The sequence below is a fragment of the Ursus americanus genome, chromosome 3 (genome assembly GCF_024610735.1).
Source record: "Ursus americanus isolate L20-20 chromosome 3, mUrsAme1.1.p, whole genome shotgun sequence".
Taxonomy (NCBI): domain Eukaryota; kingdom Metazoa; phylum Chordata; class Mammalia; order Carnivora; family Ursidae; genus Ursus; species Ursus americanus.
The window spans coordinates 34,772,051-34,795,115 of NC_142129.1; the positions used below are offsets into that span (position 1 = coordinate 34,772,051).

The window sequence follows — 23,065 nt, forward strand, 5'->3', positions numbered from 1 at the left end:
CTTTATTCAAAAGATCTTGGAAAATCACAGAAGGAAAGGGACATAATCTGATTTGTTTTATAAAGATAGCTCTCACTGTCTAGAATACAGGTACACTGGGGTGAAGTACAGTTGGGAAGGTCAGGGAAAGAAACTAATATTTATTGAGTTCCATACATTTGGTTAAGTGTTTTACTCCCATTATTTAATTTGGTGTCATTGTTTATAGCCGAAAAAGAAACACAAAAATTGAGAAATCTTTCATGACGACACAGGTGGCAATTTATACTGAGAAACCGAAGGAAATGATAAAGATGGATACTGATACAGGTAACTTGGAAAGAGGTGATAGCAAAGTCTGGACACATCATATCTTTATTTTTATTTAAATAAAGTGATGATATTTTGTTGAGCCTGAAGGAGTGAAAATGGATAGGGAACTTGAAAACAGTATAAAAAAGAATTTGTAGTGGCCACAGAAATGAAAGGAATGGAGGGAGCTAGAAGCAGTAAAAGGACTGGTAAGAGGTGCTGAATATCCATTAAATAGTAGTAAAACTAGATAAAATTTATTGAGCTCTTATTATGTACCAGCCACTGGCTGAACATTTTATATGCATTTTCTCATTTAATCCTCAAGACATCTAATTAGGTGAGTATAATTATATATCCCCATATTATATATGCAAATTAGAGATTAAGTAACTTGACCTTTCATCACAGAGGCATGATTCAAATCCACTTCTGTCTTTCCCAAGCCATTTAACCAGGTCTCCAATGTCACTGTAATGTTAACAATCTGAAATTCCATTCTGTTACAACCTAAAAAGGCATCTTTCTTAGAAATGAAGATATACCAAGGCCTAAAGAGCTTGAAGTAACTATCTAAGATCTCAAAAATAGTTCCTGCCAATGCCAGGTCTAAAATCTGTGTTTCAAAATTTGAGATGGAAACACACATTATAATACATCTAGACAATTGAATATTATTTGGTGCTAAAAAAATGAGCTATCAAGTGATGAAAAGACATGGAAAAGACATATGAAAAGAATCTTAAATGCATACTACTAAAATAAAAAAATTATTCTGGAATAATTTATATGACAGTCTGGGAAAGACAAAACTAAAAGGACAGTAAAAAGATCACTAGTTGCCAGGGGTTTGCAGGGAGGGATAAATAGGCAGAGCACAAAGGACTTTTAGGGCAGTGAAACTACTTTGCACAATACCATAATGATAGATACATGTCATTAGACATTTGTCCAAACCCATAGAATGTACAACACCAAAACTCAACTATAAGGTAAACTATGATGATTAGGATTACATTCAGTAGATTCATCAGTTGTAACATGTTACAATTTATTGCAACTCTGGTGGGGGATGCTGCCCATGGGGGAGGCTACACATGTGTGAAGGCAGGAAATAAAAGGGAAATCTGTGTACCTTCCCCTCCATTTTGCTGTGATCTTAAAACTGCTCTAAAAAAGTCTTTGTTTAAGAGAAAAAAATTAGGGGATAATAAAAGGTAACAAGATATGAGGAAATTTTTAAAATTTTCAGATGCAGTGTTCAGTTGTGAATATACAATAAAATGGCTCTTCTGCAAAATTATCAGGATACCTGTGCTAGACCTGAAACAGGTAATGACATTTATGGATCTATGTCTTATCACCCTGTAAGCTGCACATGTTAGCACAGTGCCTTGCATGGAGAAGAAATTAAATATTTCTTAAAGGAAAATAGAGAGAGAGAGGGGGGCATGAAGGGAAAGAAAGGAGAAGGAAGAAGGAGGAAAGAAAAAGATATACACAGAAGGAGAGAGAGAAAGAGACGAGGGAAAGAAAATAGTTTTCCTGGAAAATGTTCCATTTCCTAAAAAGTTTGTGACCATATTCTTTGAAATTCTTTGACTCAGAACTGATGAGGCATGTAAGCCCAAATATTTGACTGCTTTAGGGTACTATCAAATATGCTTTCAGATTTATAACAAGTTAATTGCCCTATTTCCTTTTTGAATTTTCTTTATAGAATTTTCAGCCATTGCTTAACTACACAATTTTAGTGCTGGACACAGTAGACAGATCGCCTTTTTTTTTTTTTTAAGATTTTATTTATTTATTTGACAGAGAGAGAGAGAGACAGCCAGCGAGAGAGGGAACACAAGCAGGGGGAGTGGGAGAGAAAGAAGCAGGCTCCCAGCAGAGGAGCCTGATGCAGGGCTCGATCCCAGAATGCCGGGATCACGCCCTGAGCTGAAGGCAGACACTTAACAACTGAGCCACCCAGGCGCCCCAACAGATCACCTTTTGTTCAAGAGAAATCTAATATGATTGCAACCTTTATACTGACTAGCACTGTATTATCAAGTGTATGGTTCCAGAAATACCTTTAACGATATTAAAACCCTAGACTGTATATATCCATCAGAAAACAACTATAATTCTTTTATGAACAACATAAAGTAAAACTAAATAAGAAGCAAACAAAAATATATCAGTAAAATTATCAATTCCAAGTTTCTAGGTCTTTTTTCAAATTCCTTCAATTAGGTTTTCTATTAATTATTAAAGATGCCTCTTTGAAATGATCAATATTTGGAAAAAAAAGCATTTTAAGTAGTAAGGTCAGATTATTATAAAGAGAAAAAGAAGTGATTTATAAGAACAAACTGAAGGAAAAATCCAAGATGCATAATCTAAAAATTTTGTAATTTAAATGAATTCGGAAGGGATGTGGGGCTAAAATATAACCTTGCTTCACAGTCCTTGGTCAAATGACATCAACTCTGAAATTCCTACTGTGTACTGGCAATTCCTCTAATCTAATATTCCTATCAATACTGGTATTAACTAAATTGTTCTACATCTCGGTTTTACAGAAGTTGGAGGCACTGTGAGATTTAAAAATGACAATTTCACAAAAGAACAGATCAAGATGTAATAATGTATTCATTTTACAGTGTTTCCTGTGTCCCTATTCACCATATGGAAATGCTCAGACACCTCAGTACAATGTGTTCTCCAATTATACCCACTATAGTGGACATGACGGAGGGTCCAGAATAACTTTGGATAAATTGTTCAAGGGGTTAAATGTTATATGTGTCAGGATCAAAACTCAGAAACATACAGAAGAGGTTTTAAGAAAAACTATAAAGAGTTACAGGTTGATGAAGATTCTTTAGGCCATATTCCACCAAAACCTCTCCCTTAATAACTTGTTTGCTTGATTGCAGTTCTGCTATCTTACCAATCAGTTTATCATTGGAGAATGTCACATGAAGGTACTGTTCCCAAAGCTATTTGGCAATGCTAACTTTTTAAAAAAGATTTTATTTATTTATCTATTTATTTAGAGAACACGTGAGCAGGGGGAAGAGCAGGGGGAGAGGAAGAGAGAGAATCCCAAGCAGACTCCTCATTGAGCAGCGAGCCGAATGTGGGGCTCCATCTCACAACCCCGAGATCATGACCTGAGCCAAAATCAAGAGTCCGACGCTGAACCAACTGAGCCGCCCAGGCACCCCAATGGCAATGGCAATGCTAACCTTTTTTAAATTTTTTTGATTGACACTGGGTATGGAGCCTGCTTAAGATTCTCTCTCTCTCCCTCTCCTTCTGTCCCTTCTCAATCAATGCAGGCACATGCTCTCTCTCTCTCCAATATAAGAAGTTTTACCAAGAGTAGATTATAATGTGTCAAATCTATCTTTAGTCCCATATTAGGCAACAGCTGTGTTAAAGATACAATCTGTTTTACCAATTCCTCTAATCTGTGGTATTTTGAGTTGGTGGTTTGTTTGGGTGTTTTGTTTGTTTGTTTGTTTGTTTTTTGCTTTTTTTTTTGTTTTTGCTTTTTTTTTTGTTGTGGAGCCCAACATGGGGCTTGAACACAAGGTGCTGAGATCTAGACCTGAGCTGAGATCAAAAGTCCTATGCTTAACCAACTGAGCCACTGAGGCACCCCCTGAGTTGGTGTATTTCTAAGGTTCCTTTTGTATCCACACTTTTACAACTTTTCTGAAAGTTAAGAACAAGATTTTATATTCATCCTATTAATTTTCATCTTCCTATTCTCACACCACTACACCAAAATCTTTCTTGGATCTCGATTCAGACATTCAACACAGCAGCTACTTTAATATGATAACCATACCAAGTAAGGTCAACCTTACCACAAAGATCTCTGTGATTCACTACTGTGTCAGTGAATCAATCAGTGTGCTCTACACACACTTGTTAGCTGAAGTTTCCAGAGTTGAAAGGGAGTTGAATCTTTTTTTTTATTAATAAGTAAAGGTAATGTATCTGGTATTGGCTAGCAGTTATCTATTTATTCATTCACTTCTTCATTCATTCATTTACATATATATTTATTATATATTATGTTCATATCATACGAAAGTTAGAAGCGTTACATAATATTTTTAAAGTAGAACTGATTTCTAAATATTAAAAGATGCTGTGATAATTAAGTTTATGTGTCAACTTTGCTAGGCCTTGGTACTCAGATATCATTTAAGACCAGTCTAGATGTCACTGTGGAGGTGATTTTTAGATGGGATCATTGTTTGAGAAAAGCAGGTTACCCTCCATACTGTGGGTGGACTTCATCCAAACTGTTGAAACTCTCAAAGACAAAAAGAAGGAGATGTCCTGAAAAAGAGGGAATTCTGTCTCTAAACTGTCTTCAGACATGAACTGCAACACTGACTCTTCTCAGGATCTCCACTCCAGCATGTGTGTCTGCCCTGCAGATTTCAGACCTGCCAACCCCAATTCCTTAAAATAAATCTCTTTCTCTCTCTCTCTCCCTCCCCCCTTCTCTTTCTTTCTCTCTCTCTCTCTCTCCACACACACACACACACACACACACACACACAGATATCCTATTGGTTCTGTTTCTCTGAGGAACCCTATTACAGGGACTGAAAGCATTCAAGACAAAGTTGGGATGCTCTAGAAGGGACTTCTTTATCAGGTAGAAGGTAGTCTGAATGATTTCTGTGATCTTTCCAATCATTACACTCTTTGGGTGTCATACAGGTCATTGCTTAGATGGGCTGGTAAGATACTGACTGAAACACAGGCAGCTAACATACAAAACAAAAAAAAATATTGATTAAAACCTTTATTACAGTTATATAATGTTTATCCTAATACCATTCATTCATATATCCATTACTTTTTAATTTTCCAATAATCCTTTGCTACATATTGCCTACATTTTTATGATAATTTCAAAGGAAGAAATTAAGATTAAAGAGGTACACTATTACTTAAAGAAGAAATTTGGAATATACTTCAGAAGTCTTTTAACTATAGTATCACTTCTTATTTTATACAAGGAATAAAACCAACAAAATTGGACTGCTGTGGACTGAACTTTGTCCCCCCATCTTAAATTCATATGCTGAAGCCCTAATCACCAATATGATGGTATTTGGAGATGTAACCTCATCTACGTTAGGTTTAGATGAGGTGATGAGAGTAGAGCCTTCATCAAGGATTAGTGCCCTCATAAGAGAGACAACAGAGATCTCTCTCTCTTTCTCTCCATGTGAGGATACAGTGAGAAGGCAATATAAGAGGAAAGCTCTAACCAGAACTCAACCATACTGGCACCCTATTCTTGGAGTTCTAGTCTCCAGAATAGTGAGAAATAAATTTCTGTTGCTTAAGCCACCCAGTCAGTCTACGGTATTTTTTACGGCAGCAAGTACTAACTAATATATGGACTTACACATTGGGTATTATTGAATATTACAACCCACTCAGAGATTACACATTAAGAAAATTTATTTTAAAAAACAAGTAAAATTGTACTAACCCAAGAGGAAGGTCATGTAAATAAGTGGAACTGGGACATGAGACTACATCAGAATTGCCTCAAAGTTCATGTAAACAAAGATTGATTGCTGACCCCACATCCACAGTGTATGATTCAACAAGTCCAGGTTGGGGCCAAAAAGTTGGCATTTCTAACAGAAATTCTCAGACGATAATGATGCTGAACCATATGTTGTAAATGAGTGATATAAACTGATCGAAGGTGTAAATCACAATCTATTAAGAGTATCACAAGTGCATTTTAAACACACACACACACACATGCACAGAATACCAGACTGGATTTCTAAGATTTTCACCCTGGGTATTTTGAATGAGACATATTTGCAAAAGGAAGTTGTCAAAATTTTCATCAGGCTTGGGGAATTAATAGTCTAAAATTATCAAATTAGCAAAGAAAGTAAGTTTCATTCCTTTAACTAGTTACAAAAGAAAAAACAGGTTAAGAAAATGTTATTTAGTAAAGGGCCCTTTCAAAATTTTAACATGAAATATACAATTAAAATACCAAGTTTTTATTTCTAAACTCAGTAGTTGTCAGAAAATTGTTATTTTAAATATATTTGAGATACATCCCTAAAATTCTGTGGACATTACCCATTTACTTAGTAAGCCCTTTCTTCCTTGGCAAGGATAAATGCAAACGAGTCTAACCCTAGGCAGAGGGAAACCAACAGATACAGCAACAACATCATCGAAAAAAGCACATGAGAATTTTAAAATGATCATCTAACAGAAAAACAACTGTTAGCCTTAAAAATAATAAGCTTCAGTAATATTTGTTCAGTGAAATTAGTGGATGAGAGAGCTAATGTTTAAAATATCAATAATAGGCTTACATATAATGAATAATATATATTACTTATACATATGACTTATTATATACGTATATAAAGCTATCATAAATAGCAACGAAGAGACTTTGAGAATACTACATTTTTGTCTACTGAATGAACTACAAGTAACATTAAACTTGGGTATGGATAGGAACTGTAATCAACAGAATGTATAAATATGTAAGATCAATGTGAAGCAAGATGACCGATAAGATAAACCTGAATTCCATTCCTAGCTCTGCCATTTCTGTGTGTGAACTAAAGCAAGTCATTTGATCTGTCCTGGTCTCTCTTCAACCAGAGAATGTCCCTGAAGAAATTTCTTGCTTGAAGCAGAAATGATACACCCACGATTTCATGCTCTTCTGCTTTTCCTTATAATAGTTATCTCCTCCTCTTCCTCCGTGAAAAGTGACTATCTACATCTCCACCTCACAGTTACTGATTAGAGTCCTATGGACATTCATACACCAAAAACCAACCCAGTTTAGTGTAGTTTTGTTAATGTATTTCCTTCAATTAGCAATAATTGCATCTTGGATAAACCTCATTGGCTCTGATACCACCACTGCACAAAGCTGTAATGTATTTCCTTCAGATCCTTCTAAAATTCCAAGAAAAGTGGGTTACAAATAAAATTACTATTAAAAATCTAGTATATATTAAACCAAATTCATAGGATATTTGGACAAAGTACTTTTGTGGAAGAATTACAATTTTATTATAATCTCTTATTTTTTATTATAACCCTTGATCCGTGCTCATAATAGTATTATAAATGTATTCCAGTTAATCCCAAAGATTTAATAAAAGGCAAAATTACTTGTGGTCTGGCTACAAACAAATGTTTACATTGTAAAAGTTATATTTTGTATACAGTTTAAGTTAGCATATTAGAAAGATGGAAAATAATTGAATTTGCTATCTATCAGCACATCAATTATTTGGGCTTTGATTCAAGACAAAAGAATAAAAAAAGAGGAGAAAATGTGTCATATAAATCTTTCAGTATTCACACAGTAAGTTTGAATAAATATGGTTGTTTTTTTTCCATGGGGTATGGAGGATTTAGTAGTATTTCTCTCTTTAATTCAGTATGGGTAGGCAGAGTAGGTTTTCCTTATATACAAAGGAAAACATAAAATTAAAAAGATAAAACAAAAAGAAAAATCAATAAATAACACAATGTTAAGAAGAAATAACGTTTAAGAGGAAATCAAAGGAAGAGTGAGCAGCTAAAAAGACTGAAAGAAAGATAAAGGGCAAAGGATTTAAAAATTAAACAGAAGAGAAAAGATTAAAGAAGGAAAGGCAAAAAGCAATGCAGCAGGATTTAAGAAGCCAGTAAAAAGAAAAGACAAGCCGTGATGACAAAGGAATAGCAAGTACCAAAGCAAAGATACTCGAAGTAATGAAAAGAGAGAAAAAAGGAGAGTAAAATAAAAGCAGTTGTAAATTAATTTTAAACACAATATAGGAAAGATACAATATTAATGGGCTTTAATTTTTTTTTCATCTTCTTGGCTCTGTTATTGATTTAAAAAGGTATAATCAGTCTTAATACATAGGAGATTAAGAACAGTATTTCCAATGTACAGGGACACAGCCCAAGTCAGTAAAAAGTGCATTGCCACTAGCATGCTTTGTGATGTTGCAAAAGGAACTTACCTTTTCTGTCCCACAAGACATCTTTCAATTTTCCATGCTGAATATTAGAGCAACTCTCACCTTATTTCTAATGTCCGTAGCCAAGTAAATGCTGTGACTTTATTCATAATCCATCACTGACTCTGATTTCTGAAAGCACTAACTTACTGATGGTTAAATAAAATGCGTCATAAAGGAAAAACGGAATTACAAAGAGGCTCACCTATAAATAATCAAACACGGTCTTTCACAACATAGTAGTACCACTGAGAGTTTCAAGAATTTGAGAGGGCACTTTTAGTTGTCATAATAATTGATAAGAACCACGAATACTTAATACGTAAGGGTGAACGAAGCTAAATGTCCTGCAACTTCTTGGGGAACCTTCTTTTAGGTATAATCATGTTTATACTTATTTAAGCCTCTAAGATCAGGGACCATAGGTACTCAAGGAATGTTTACTAAATGAGTAAATTAAGTGTAAAGCAAATAAAACATCATCATTCTAACACAGCCCACAGTTCTCCATTAACATATGCTTATGTCTATGAAGGTATAGGGAATGCTTTCACTATATGAAAAGTATACTGATGTGACTGAACTTATACAGCACCTTCTTTTCACTAAAACCTCTCTTCTAGCAATGTCAGGGTCAATGCAACATTAAATAGTAATGTAGCAGTAAATACTAAAATCATAAAGCCTCTACAATGACTTTTTATACTTGTGTAAAAATGGTAAGTGAAATACAAATTACTATCTATTTCCATATACCTTGCTCCATAAAACAATCTACACTGTTTCTAAAATATGAAAACAAGTTAGTGTATAACCACTTTGGAAGACAGTTTCCTAGTTTCCTACCATCTTACCAGCAACCCAGAAATTACACTCTAGGTATTTCCCCAAATGAGTTAAAAACTTATGTCCACACAAAAATCTGCACAAGAATGTTTATAGAAGCTTTATAATTGCTGAAACTTGGAAGCAACCAATATGTCCTTCAACAAGTGAATGGATAAACAAACTGTTATACATCCATATAAGGGAATGTTATTCAACAATAAAAAGAAATGAGATATCATATGAAACCATGACAAGACAAGGGGGAAACTTAAATGCATATTGCTAAGTCAAAGAAGTCAGTATGAAAATGCTACATACTATATGATTTCAGCTACGTGACACTTTGTAAAAGGCAAAACTATAAAGATAATAAAAGATCGGTTGTCAGCAGGGGTTCGAAAAGGAGTAAGGGAGAGAGAGAAAGAATAGATGGAACACAAGGGATTTTTAGGAAAGTGGAATTATTCTGTATGATACTATAATGATGGATAAATGACATTACATATTTGTCAAAACTCATAGAATTATACCACACAAAATAGGAACCTGATGTGAACTTTGGAATTTAGTTCATAATAGTACCCACTTTTTATCAATTTTGGTTCATCAATTCTAGCAAATGCACCACACTAGTGCAAGATGTTAACGAAGGAAACTATTTTGGGGAAAGTGGGTAAAAAAGGGAACTCTCTGTACTAATTGCTCATTTCTTCTGTAAGCCTAAGAATTCTCCAAAAAATAAAGTCTATTAATTTAAAAAAAAAAGAAGTTAATAAATCAGGTTATATGCTCATAATCCTTCAATGCAAAATTTTATGAATGGACTGATACCCTGTGCCCCCTAAGTACTTTTGCTTACGTGTCCCGCTGCGTACATGCCTCTAGAGAAAACTCAGTTTTTAAATCTCATCCTCACTTCAAACCATACTCTAGGGAGGTAGGGAAATAATAGGAGAAGTTACAGACTTTTATCAGGCCAGAAGGTATCTCTTGGGATTTTTTTATTATTCAAGAGAGCTTCTCTCTCTTCTTCCATGTGTAAACAGATACCTCATATATCTCTGTCAAAAATGAAATGAGAATTTCCAGTTCAAAACAAAATGGACCACATGTATTTATCCCTTTATAAACCGTACAAAAATGACAACTAAGGACTGTTCAACAAAGGAACAAACCTACGAGGTTAGAAAGTTCAAAGAGAAGACAATAGCAACAAATGTTAGAAGCTGGAAAGCGAACAAGTTTTGTTGAAAAAGCTGAATCTTTGGCCAACACCAGGGACAAGCCAAGAAGCTACGAACCCATACTGCAGAAGCCCAAAACTTTGCAGTTCTAGGTACATCTGGAATAAGACTGAAGACAGTTAAGAAGAATTAGACTCTCCTGTTTCCCCTCCCCTAATTCCATATAACTAGACGCACCCCTCTCTATCCCAAGGAGAAACTAATTTTACTGATGTTGTAGTACCTTTTTGTATTGATGAGTTTGTTTCCTTATATTTTCTGAAAATGAATTCATTTATTCTACATCTTTTTTGAAAATGGATAGGAATGACTAGAGAGAGAAAGGGAAGAAGGCAGAGAGGAGAAATAGAAGAAAGGAGGGACACAGGCAGGAAATAGGTAAAACACAAAAATATTCAGAACTGGGATCAGAAATAACTTAGCTGTGTTCAGTGATGAGGAGGGAAATAGCAGGAGCAGATGGCATTTATCATTTAAGTAGTAGCATAATAATATTGCCCTTGTGTTCTCAGCGTCCTAAAAGAAATAGTGGAATACATCACAAAAATGCATATGCCTTCTTTCTACTTCCTGTTATATCCCAACTAACCTAAAGTAAAGCTTCGTCAATAAATATGCATTTACTGACAGATGAACATATAAAGAAGCTATGGCAGAGATATACAGTGGAATATTACGCAGCCATTAAGAAAGGATGAGATTTTGCCACTTGTGACAACATGGATAGACCTAGAGGTTATTGTGCTAAGAGAAATAAGTCAGACTGAGAAAGACAAATACCATACAATTTCACTCATAAGCAAAACCTAAAAAACAAGTGGATAAATATGCATTTATAAACATTTATTCATTTGCATGAAACTCTCTAAAAAAGTCAGTATACCCAAAAAATAATAACACTAAAAGCAATCAGTTATGAGATTAGATTGAGCCACAAGTGAATTAAGGAAAGAGAACAGCCTTAATCATTACTGGAACCACCTGGTCTTTAGAGACCTCTTAAAAAGTAAAGGAATAAAAGTAATAAGGAAAAAACAGTCATTTTCTCTTCAAGAAAAGAATTACCTAACTTTTTAGGTAATTCTAAATAATGACCAAGGTATAAACTACATTCTGTTGTTTTCTTTATTTTTATAGATCAAAAGATCACCTAGGATGAGATAACCACTGATTATTTAAGATAATAAAGAAGATATTCTCAGGTTGTCACTGACCTAGTTAGAGAAAGAAACTACTCTACACACTCCTTCTCCAACTCTACAAAAGAATACTTTTCCCCCAAAAGAGAGGTGGGAAATAAAGAGTTGATGCTTGTGGGGTTTATTTCCACATATATTAAAGGGTTACTATTCAAATCTATACATCACTGAAATGAAGCTTCCATTTTAATAGAAGAATCAGTTCAATAAATATACTTGAAGTTAGAGAATAATAATAAAAGGCTATACTGACTGACTGCAACAGGACCAGAAGTATTTAATTATCATGTTTTGAGATATAACTTTCTATACAAATGATAAGATATTTTTAAAAATAAACGTTATAAATGATGGAAAAGCAGTTTCAATGGATGCACACATGATTCTGGTATACGGTAATCAAGTGAGTCAATCATAAGATAAAGTTATCATGAAATAGAGTTAATAGGGTATAGGCTTAGGGTATGGCAGATGGAAGGTGTAACATATGAAAAGAAGTTAAGCACGTTTTTTGAATTCTGATTTTCTGGGTGGTTCCCCTTGTCATATAATGAACTATTACATTTCATTTCTGAATAACCGAGGAGATTAAAGCATTCATCTGTAGCTCATGAATTACTCTGAAAGCTATTCAGAATTTAAATGTTATAGCTTGTCTCTCATTTTTCTTTGTCTAATAAATGAGTTTATGAATAAACACATGAGTTCGTATATTCCAAAGAGCAGACCATTCATGTTCCCCAATTCATTCATTCATTCAATAGATATTTACTGGTCTACAAAGGGTCAGGCTTTATGCTAAATGGCAGCCTAAATAAGACTTACATATTCAACGCCTCCGTGGAATTTATAAATCAATATGAAAATAGGCATACACAAAGGCGTTCATTTGTTATATGTAACTAAATAAATGAAATGAGCTGTGGAAAAGAACAAGAAAACAGAGGAGTGGGGAGTTCCTTCAAGTAGGGAGGCCAGCAAAAGCCCCCAGAGAAGGCATCACCTAAACTAACACCTGAAGTAAACAGGGCAGGCAAGGCATGAAGAGAAACATTCCAAACAGTGGAAACAGCAAGTGCAAAGGCCCTGAGTCAGGAAGGGTTTCAAGAACTGACAGAAAGCCACTGATGACAGGTAGAGTAAGCAAGGTGGTAAGAGATGATTTAAGGCTAGGCAGCAGGCCCTCTCCAAGCCAAGGAAAGAAGCTTCTGTTTTATTCCAAGTACATGTAAAGGTTTTAACATTGAGGAGTGACATGGTTTGATTTACATTTTTTAGTAGAGCACCATAACCATGCTCTGTAGAAAATAAATTCAATTTCTGGCGGAGATTCTTAGCTATGTGGGTGCAATGAGACCTGTCCGTCTAATGAAGCCTACACAGTCTTCCTCAGAATAATACTGTTAAATGCATAAAATAAAATACACAGAATTACAAAGGAAACTAATTATGTTGAAATTCAGTTCTATCATGAACCATTAGAGGCAAAGGACCCAAGATTAAGGACTCCTGTTAGTGGACAGGAGTGAAAGTAAAGAGTTAGAAGGCTATCGCAGTAGAGACGGACAGGACGGATGACTTCAAGAAAAAGTTGGGATTTCTGGGTTGTTTGCCTGTTAAGTAAGGTCCAAATTTCTGAGCATGGATAAAATGTGTTTGTGTGAGGGTACGTGTATGTATGTGTGTGTTTGGTTCTCTTTAATCAGTCAAACTTCTATGAACTACGGATTTGTTTATTTTAAAGAGGGATATTTTTTGTCAAATGGGACCCAAAAGCTGAAATCAGAGTTTTCTAATAGAAGTTGTTCTTACGGGCAATCCTTCACCCTGTAAGTGTTGATTGATTACACTGATCAACAATAACAAGAGCTAGCATTTATTGAGTTACGATTACTTGTTTATGCTTACCATGCTATTACGTTCCAGGCACTAAGCTACGTGTTATATATTGCAATATCTGGCTTAATTCCCATAACAACCCTTTGAGATAAGCTTTATTATTATCCCCTTTTTACAAGCAAGGGAATTAAAGCTCAGAGATAGTAAGCGACTTGTCTGATACCACACAGCTGGTAATTGTCAGTACTGGGAATGGAGCCCTGAACTAAATCCAGAAGCAGGCGTTACTGAGCATTCACTAAATGCTTAGTGCTGTGTTGGCAATAATTGGAACCCAAAAAAGTATAAGCCAGCAACCAGATCCTAATGGGCCAAGCAAACAGTTTCAAAGGACAACAAACACACATACATTAGTGGATATGGTAGACCATAAAAGTCTATGCTTACTTTTGTACTGTAAGCATTCACAGAAAGGACAGCATCGAATGGGGGGGGGGCATGTTTTAAGTAAAGTATATGTCTTGAACTGTTTCTTTAAAAACTAGATAATTAGATAAGCTTCAAGGGGCAGAAATACATTTTGGTAATGAAGGCAATGAATCACACAAAGTATTAGGGAATAGTCAATAGAGGGACTTATTGGCAGTAATTCTGGATTTTTCAACTCCTAGCTATAAGATTTTAGAAAGCTGCGTAATCTCCTTGTTTCTAAATATTCTCACTGGTAAAATGGGTTTAACACCATCTACTTAGGAAATTACAGGAATGCATGCTGCAAACCAAAGCAGCCTCCCGTACCATTTTCACAGATCTACTAAACAGCATGGAAACTGCAGGTCTTAACTTTGCAAAAAGTCAGTGACCACACATAATGTTGCTGTCATTTGTTTCTCTTTCCCACGTAGCTCCAGCGAAAATGTCTGAGATGTATTATATGATTCTTCACTGTATGTTCATTTGGGACTTATTTCACACATCTATGAAATGCTGTAGGTGGACCCAACACGAAGCACCCCCTTCCTCCCAGCCACTCTCTTCTCAGTATCCAGCTCTATCACCCCAGCTTCTGAATGATGATGATAATGGCTTAATGTGTTATTCCCTCCATAAAGCACTTATATTTAATAATAGCCCCCAATGTCCCATAGCTAGAAATTGAAAAATAAAACAGTTTCAGGTCTTATGGAGATAATGAAGAGGAAAGCAGAAATTCTGGGGCGGAACGGCTTGGGTCTTCTTTAAGTCACACTATTAAGGAGCTGTTGCCATTCTGAGGAGACTGTACTAACAAGCCCGATCCTAAAACCGGAAAGACCTCAGTTAAGAACCTTGTGATGTTGCTGTCAAATAACCAATTTGGAAATGGGTATTTCAACACTATAAAAAAAGGCTTTGATCTTTGAGAATTTCTTAATAAAGAGATCTAAAATTAAAATGGCAAAACAGAGATATCTACTAAATCTGAACAGTGGGTACATGGATTCTGCTAAATTAGTTTCTGTCCTTTCTGATATGTTTTCAGGATTTCTTCACCTGAACGCAACAAATCTTAAAAGGTGAAAAACAAAGAAGTTATTATGACAATGGACACAAAAGCTGTTTAGCAGATAATTCTAATTTTGATGTCTGTCTTGCTTTGTACCACACTAACTAATCTTCTCGCAATTGAGTAGAACAGTTTAGATAAAACACATCTGGATGCAACGAAATACTTTATCCCAAATTCTTATGAATTCAAGACGAGGTCAAGATAAGGCTTTGGGGGCTTTTCCTAAAACCAAGATTATAGCAGAGTATCACTAATTGACCATTTTTTTTTAATCCAAGAAAATAGCTAATGAAACTATGTTGATATACTTTGCCAAAACTTGATATAAAAAAATAAAGCACACATAAGTTACATGATATCATGTAAACTGGACATTTCAAGAAACTTAATAATGCTAATTTATATCTGCCCTACAATTTATAGCCTTCAGAGAACTTTTCAGCTACATTAGTTCAGTTCACAGTAGAAACTATAACTAGCATACTCTGTGGGGAAATGATACAGGTGTTAATTCAGCGTGAGTCTTAACACACCATCTGAAAAAGCTAGCCATTAGCATATTTTTAGTTAAAGAAGGCTCTCTTAAGAGTCTTGAGTTAACTTGTTGAAACTGTTTAATACGCTTGTTGTATAAATGATAGTTGAATACATGATTGTGAAATATAATCAATTTAGTTATACTTTTCTATGGAGTTTAACTGACAGATTAACAGTCAGCAGCTCCATGCTTCCACGTTTGAACATGCAAACCTAAATCTGAAAACAGATGATTAAAGAACAAGAGGTAGCAAAGGCTACCCAAGAATGCCACCTGATTATTGCACAGATTAAACTCTGAGGCAAAAGCACTATATTTAAAATAAAATAAAATAAATGATAGGAGGCAATTTCTAAACAACTTTTCAAAAAGGTGCAAGCATTTTTTTTTTTCTCTTTACAAACACACAGCCCAACAGCCTGGACTTTTGTGATACAGACCTCTATCACCACCCCCAATCCTGACGACCCCTGCAGGCAACCAACAACTGCTGTATCTGTGGAATGTGCTCTTTGAACTGTACAAAAGCCCTCAGCCTTTCCTGCATTCTGCAAACAACAACTGCCAAGTGCAATTATTTCTCTGATTTAACATAATACAAGTGTTACTTCTACCCCCTCCTTAACTTCCCTAGTGCCGGCATGATCTACAATGTCTACATTTATAAATGCACAAAAAAGGGAATCATTTCTCCTAATCAAAATTAAATTTGTTTTAGAAGTATAATAGTTCAACTGAACATAATATAAAATTCAACAGGCACCATATTCCCTTTTGTGTATATGTTTTAAGAATTCTATTTCTATAGACGGATTCGAGGATTGAATGGGATTAGTCCTTTTAATTATATGACTAGGATCTTCAGCTTGAAATCTTTCTTACAAAAAAAAGACAAACACAATAGTTGTTTATATTCAATTCATTTACCAAAAAAACTCATTAGAGCTAATAAGAATATGTCCTTCCAAATGTGAATATCTTTTGATATTCAAAAGAAAATGAAAAGTAAAAGGCAAAAAAGTCCTAAGATAGAGTTGCATAGATATTTAAACTCACCTACTAGTTAAATGCCAGAACTGAGCATTCTTCTAGCCTAGATCCAACATAAACTGCTTTTCTTCACTGAGAATGTCCTTGACATTATGCATACCATAGTATTCTTCTTTCTCAAAAAGATATTAAACCCAGTAGTGAAGAGTTAGTTCTAATTTTCATGTACATTAATGTTTCCAACTGTTGGTATCTATAAATGAATTATCAGCAGCATTACTCGATGTGAAAATATTTGAAATTTTGTCCCTAAAAGAGATAAGACACGACCATTTATTTTATACACACACAGAAGAAATAATTATCAAGTAGAAAAGATAAGGTATATCTTTGTTCAAAAGAAGCTAACGATCAAGTTGTGGGAAACAAGACACAAATGCATAAAGCAATTAAAACATAGGAGAATATATATGACATATATTTGCCACTTTTAATGAAAACGAATTTATTCATTTCATGGCCTATTTCACCAAAGTTTAGCCTCATACCTTTTTTTTTGAGAACCAGAGGTATCTTAGGGTGTTACAAAGCAAGGCAGAACCTAACTGGCTTAGAAGTTGAACCATCCTACAGATATGGTTTCCTTTTCTCTTCCTGCCAAATCTATATCTTCAATGTCAGTAGAGTCATTTCTTCTCATTGATGCCATAAAAGCCTTTCTTACTAATTTGGCCATATACTATTTTTTTTATTAACTATGTATTTAATAAGTATTTATTAAATAATGGCAGTGTCTAGCAAATGATAGTTAAATACTTATGCTTTCAAGTCAGAGAAGGTTCAAATCCTGGTTCTGTCACTTAGTAACTGAACAAGGTCCTTAACTTTGCTGTCTCAGGTACAGCTGCAAAATACACACAGGTGACATCAAGGACGCTGCCATCTACAACTGTGAAGGCTCATAGCCTCCAAGGAGCTGTGTTTGCACTGGGTGTTAAAGGACAGCAGGAATTCATCTACCACATAAGCAGAGAAGCACTTTCCAAAGAGACCAGAACATGCAGAGAAGCTTGGAACGCAAGATATCTTTGGGACTCACTACACAGAGAGGAGTTCTGAAAAATTTTAGGTTGTAGAAGGTTAGGCTAGAGGGGGCTTATATGCATGTTATACTTCCATGCTTGATTTTATGTATATTAATTTACTAGGATAAAGTCTATGAAAAAGGAAACATGATTACCAAGTTTAAAATCTCAGGATCATCCTGATCTTTTACTCCATGCATCCATTACGGAGTCCCACAGAAGGAGCAACATGTACAAAAAGCCACATGGCACAAAAAAACTTGAAGCCATCAATTAATAAAATAGGCCAGAGTAAGTGAAGTAAGAAAGAAGAGTCAGAAATATGCTGAGTAGAGAAAGATGATGCTAGCAGGGCAGGCATGGTCCAATTCTTGCAAGGACTTATACTCTGACGGGTTAGTTTGCATTTTACCCTAAATTCAAGGAAAAACAAATGTAAGATTTTAGTAAGAATACAGAAATCATCTAATCTTTATTTTTAAAGTTAAGTCTTGCTACCTAGTGAGTTAAGGGAAGAAAGGGCATAGAGAATTGAGAACAGTCATGGTAGTTGTCAAAGTAAAAGTTTTAGAATAGGGTAGTATCAGTGGGATGTGCAGAAAGAAAGAAATTTGCAATCAAATCTGGAGGTTATTTAGCCTTAACAGACCTAGGAAAGTGAAGATGAGAAAGAAGGAGATGTCCAGGTGACCCAGTATTGGTGATCCAATATTTCTGACACAGGCAACTGACTGTATAAGAGTGCTTGCTATTCACTAAGATAGAAAATATCATAAGAGCATACTTTTAATAGGTGAGACAGGAGCTGACAATGAGATTAATTTTATTATTATTTTAATTCTAGTTAACATGGAGTGTAGTATTGGTTTCAGGAGGAGAATGTGTGATTCATCCCTTACAATGAGCTTACTTTTAGATAGATTCCTATAGGACATGTAAGTAGAGATATCAAGAAGGTACTTACGAATGTGGATCTCAAACTCAGAGGAGAATTACAAGCTAGAAATACAAAAGTGGAAGTCCCAACACTAAACTCCAAGCTTTGGGAATAAGTGAGCTCATCTAGAATAATGTACATACAGAGTGAGCAGATAAAGACAGAACACAGGAAAAAAACCTAAATTTAAGTGGTGGGTAAAGAAAGGACTCACAAAGAAGACTTAGCAAGAGGAATAAGTGAGAGATCATGACATCAGAACAGGAGATGATACGGGAGGAAGCAATCAACAGTGTTAAATATTTCAAGGAAGGTAAGTGATTAAAACTGTCCTATAGATTTATCAACAATATCATTCAAGGACTTCTAGTTAAGCCTATCAGTCTAAACATATACAATTATACCCATAATACCATATAATGCCAATACAAGAGTAAAAATTTATGAACCCGTGACAAAGATCACAGAAGAGGTGGGATTCACTATAACATGCCAACACATCTTTGTATGTACTACATGTCCAGCACAGATCCTCAATGAAAGCTGGTCAAGAAATCAATTAGTACTTTATTCAATCATTCAATCCCCATCTTGTAGATCAGGAAACTGGTCCAGGAGTCAAAAAAAAAAAAATGTTGAAGGGAAATCACACAGAAGTCATACCCTAGAAAAAATTCTCAACACTGATGACATCGTCCCTGTCTCCCTCAGAGTAGACTTACACTAGCAATGTTTATATTTCTATATTTTTGAAAAGCTAAACAAGAACCCACCATAATACATGATAGTTTTTGATTTGCACTTTTTTTTTAACTCAAAGGAACTATTTTTGGCTCACTAAAAAAAATCATTTTCCTCAAGCACAGCCTTCAAGGATGTTAACTGCTCAGCCATTATAATTCATATTCATTTCAACCTGGCCTTCCAAAGACTATGCACCTCAAGGTAGAAGGCTAACAGTCACGTAGTAGTGCAGGATGAAGAGACAATGTCCTTTTCTGAAAAAGAACATTAAAATCAATCCACTCTCCAAATATTTATTAAATGAGGATTGTATACCAGCACCACTCTGGGCACTGGGGACACAGGGTTGGAGAAGGCATATAGGAGTTTATATAATACTGCATGGAAATATTGAGAGTGGGAAATGCCTTAGACATTGATTCTTAAAATCTAGTGGAGAACAAAAATTACTCTTTTCAGGTATTTGCATTTAAAAAGCATATACATTAGCATTCAACTCTACAATGAAACTACTGAGAAATTATATTTCTTAAAGCACCTCAATTCATGATCTATGTAGATATAAATTCAAATATAACTAGATTTGAAACAAGAAAAACTGATAAATTCAAATTCAGATCACTTTAACTACAAGAAAATATTCATAGAAACAGGAATGCAATAGAAATATTATTTTAAAACCACTCAACAAAACCAAAATTGTCTTTTACACTAGCCTACTAGTAAGTATTAAGTGTAAAAGATTTTGAAAAATTAAGAAACTGACAAAAATTGAGTTCTTAGATAAAACTTACCTGTACAATTTTATTCTGAAAAATAAACACGGGATTTCTTAAAGTTTGGTTTGTTAATTCAAAACACATTTGTTAGTGAAAACAGTGTTGATGTCCATGATGAAAAGATGGATGAATAGTGACTAAAAGAGATTCTGTCTAGCAATACGCATTTCTCATTTAAAGAGAGAAACTAGGGGTTGACTAGATCAAGACTAATTAAGGATCATGGAAAAAAATTTCCATGACAGGAATGAAAAGTATATATATAAAAAAAGTAATGGCAACAAATAAACTAATTAGATTCCTTCCTTTGAGACAAACATTGACCCACCTCACTGATAGTATCAAATTCAAAAAATCTAAATTAAGGGTCTTGCTTTGGTCATTCTACCAACATTGACTCTCTCTGTTCTTGCAACTAATAGAAAATATAAATATCTTAGTATAATCCCTTAAAAACTATAAAAATACATGCTATTTTCATAAATCTCAATGGGAAAAATAAAGCAAATTTGGGCTCCATATTACCATTTTGCTCAGGATCAAATCTTCAGTAAGAATGTCATAAATGTGTAAATCTATTAATCAAATCATACAAACTTTTCAACTTTATATAAACTTCCCAAACTATCTCAGTATATATGCTGCTGGGTAATCAAAAATCAAGATCAAATGGATGCAATGACTCTAGTATGCAGGAAAAATAGAACTCTAGTAAAGAAAGAAATTTCAAAGCTTGAAAGAAGCTACCTTTAAGTGGATGGTGGGAGAATTTACATGAATTGCATGGACGTTCAAATGAGCATTTTATAGGAATATAATCATGAGTAATTTAACAGAGAAAACAGTAATGGAAGCTTTATTTAATCTATACGCCAGGTGCTATGCAGCATGTTTCATCTCTCCCCACTGATATTTCCCCAAATCCTAGGATATTAAGTTTTACATAATGCCTTTTGAATAAGCAACATTTATTCTCCGTATTTGATGAGTATGATTCATAATAAAACTAAAATTATCACTTCATAGTATAACCCCATTAGAGAGAAATATAGCATTCTATTGAAAAAATAAATATATGGCATTATAAAACTCACACATGCTACTTCATGTTATAATCTTAGCAAAACTCTCAAACGTGCATAAAGAGATATATACAGATATATTCACTATAGTATTGTCTGAAATGGTAAAAAATGAAAAACAATCAAATTGTTCATCTACCAAGGAAAGGATTTTAAAGCAAGCAGGCTTTATTCAAATCATGGAATGTTGTAAAGCAGTTAAAACTAATTAATAATTACCCACCCAAATGGCAAAAATGGAAAAAGACAACCTCAGTGTTGACAAGACATGGAGCAACTTGAGCTCCCATACAATGATGGTGAGAAGGTAAATTGGGACAAGTACTTCAAAGACCGCTTACAATGTCTGCTAATGTCGACACTATGATACAGATAACCTACGATACAGACACTAGATTGACATTATGATGTAGCTATCCTAGCATACAAAAATTCTACTCCTGGCTATAGAGATGCACGTAATACGTCAAGGATGTGTACACAAGTCTTCAGAGTAGTATTATGCCTAATAGTTAAAAACCAGAAAACAACTTGAATGCCCGAAAATAAAATGGAAATAAACAATGGCATATTCATGTAATGGAATACTAGGTAGCGTTTAGGATAGATACTTAGATGCATACAATTAACATGGAGGAAGCTCGTAAACCTAGTATGAAAAACAGAAGCCAGACACAAAAGACTATATGCTAAATTATTCCATTTATATAAAGTTCAAAAACAGATAAAACTCATCTATGGTGTGAGAAGTCAGGATAAGGTTTCCCTGGTGGAGGATGGGGAGGCTCTTTACAGTGAGGGTAATGTGCTACTTCTTGAGCTGGGTAATCATTACACAGAGGCATTCATTCTGTGAAAACTCATCAAGATATAATTTATGACTTTTGCAGTTTTCATTGTACAAATGCAAAAACCATAAATGTTCTCTCTCTATATATATCATATACGATATACATATATGTCAATAAAAGCTTACTTTAAAAAACTAAAAATCAGACCTGTGTATATCAACATGGGTAGACCCCCTAACATATAATTTTGAAAGAAAAAAATTTTCAGAAGGGCAGACTTGGTACAATGCCAGCTGCATAAATTTTAAAATCACAAAAAGACCAAGTGTGGGGGGTCTGGGTGGCTCAGTTGTTTAAGTGGCTGACTCTTGATTTCAGCTCAGGTCATGATCTCAGAGTTGTGACATGGAGCCCCACGTCCAGCTCTGCATTCAGTGTGGAGTCTGCTTGAGATTCTCTCTCTCCCCGTCCCTCTCCGCACCTCTCTCTCTCAAAATTAAAAAACAAAACAAACAAAAAAAACCCTTAAAAACAAAAAAGAAAACAAAAGTATAAGAATATAGATAAACACCAACTTCAGTGTAGTAAATATCTTGAGAGAGAGAAAAAGGAACAGGATGAATGCACATAGCTTTTACTCTATTTGTGGTATTGTATTTCTTAAAAAAGAATGAAATGGAAAGAAATATAACAAGATATTAACATGTCAAATTTGGATATTCAGGAGCCTATTGTGTTATTTTCTGAATGTTTACAATATTTTAAAATAAAAATCTTAAAGAAAGCTATCACTTTGGATTCTGGAGTAAAGGAATACTTAAAATATGTTTCAGTGAAAAACAGTCTTAACACATTTGCCCAGATCAGCAGATTAACAAATGTTTTCATATTGCTTAAGTTATCTGAGATGGCTGATGGGTGTTTACTTTAGGTAAAGGTATTAAGTCTTAGGAAATGTAATGCCTTTTGGACAAACCTAAAATATGGCCCATGTATAGAAAAAATGATATACTCTGGTTTGCCAAAAGAGAATTTGGGTCCTTTAAGCTGTACAATAATAAAATCATTAAACATTTAAGAAGGTCCAGCAGAAATGACCTTTAGATCTTATCTGTGGAGAACATACA

General features: G+C 34.6%; 1 protein-coding gene and 1 non-coding gene across 8 annotated transcripts in view; both read right to left on the reverse strand.

Moving 5' to 3' along the window:
* FOXP2 (forkhead box P2) overlaps positions 1–23,065 on the reverse strand; it is a 543,555-nt gene that overhangs the window by 448,713 nt on the left and 71,777 nt on the right. The gene's annotated exons all lie outside the window — the stretch shown is intronic.
* On the reverse strand, positions 7,109–7,248 carry LOC148110363 (U4 spliceosomal RNA). Its single transcript, XR_015724083.1, has one exon. It is a non-coding gene; the product is annotated as a U4 spliceosomal RNA (small nuclear RNA).